A 1206-nucleotide genomic window follows, 5' to 3' on the forward strand; every position below is an offset into this window, starting at 1 on the left:
ATATAATTAAAAAACAATCTGATTAATATATGGGGAGAGGACCTGTATAGACATTTTTCCAGAGAAGGCTTACTACTTTCTAAAAGAATGCTGTATCTTGGTTGAATGTTTGAGAGCTGCAGCTCCTAAAAGGAGGAAACAGAAGAAGGCAAGAGACAAGAAAGACATCAGGATTTCAGACACATTTCTAGGTTTCAGGGGGAGATTTCATCCCCTATGAGGAGACTGAAGCTAATTAAAGAAAGAGTAGATTTCTTTCTACTCTTTTTTGTTTGTTGATGTTTGTTTATTTTTGAGAAACAGAGAGAGTAAGAGAGCATGCAAGCAGGGGAGGGGCAGAGAGAGAGGGAAACACAGAATCCAAAGCAGGCTCCAGGCTCTGAGATGTCAGCACAGAGCCCAACACAGGGCTCAAACCCACGAACTGTGAGATAATGACCTGAGCCAGGGTCAGGCACTTAACCAACTGAGCCCCCCAGGCGCCTCTCTTTCTACTCTTTCTATTAAGAGTAGTTACACTGGATGAGCAAACACAACAGAGTCTTAAAAAAAAAAAAGTGTCTGTCATGATGATTATGTCAACTGGAACACAGATGGAAATGATATAAAACATAAATTGGCTTTAATAAAAAAAAGGGGGGGGGACTAATCTCAAAAGGTTAACCACTATATGATTCCATTTATATCATTTATATAATATTCTCAAAATAGGAAAGTTTTAGAGAAAGAGAATGAACAAGTGGTTGCCAGGGCTTAAAGAACATGGGGGTGGGTGGAGATAAGGTAAGACCATGAAGAGGCAGCAGAAGAGAGTTGCTTTTTAATGAGTTTATGATGTAATGATAATACTTTATCTCAATTATAATTATAGTTATATTAATTTATATATATATGAAAAATGTCATAGACATTCACAAGGGCATAAAAATGAGTGCATGCAAAATATAGCAAAATCTGAGTAAGGTCTATATTTAAATATACTGTATCAGTCAATTTTCTGATTTTGATAATTCATGATAGTTGTATAAGATGTAACCTTGAGAAAAGCTGGGTGATCTCTACAGTAAACCACTCTTGTACAATTTTTGCAATTTCGTGTGAGTGTGTAATTATTTCAACATAAAAGTTTAAACAAATTAAAAAATAAAAGGGGAATTTATTGAGTCACACAAGTTAAATTTCCAGCGTTATACTACTACTGGGGTT

This window comes from Panthera onca, chromosome B4 (assembly GCF_046562875.1).
Source record: "Panthera onca isolate mPanOnc1 chromosome B4, mPanOnc1 haplotype 2, whole genome shotgun sequence".
In the NCBI taxonomy this organism is placed as follows: Eukaryota; Metazoa; Chordata; class Mammalia; order Carnivora; family Felidae; genus Panthera; species Panthera onca.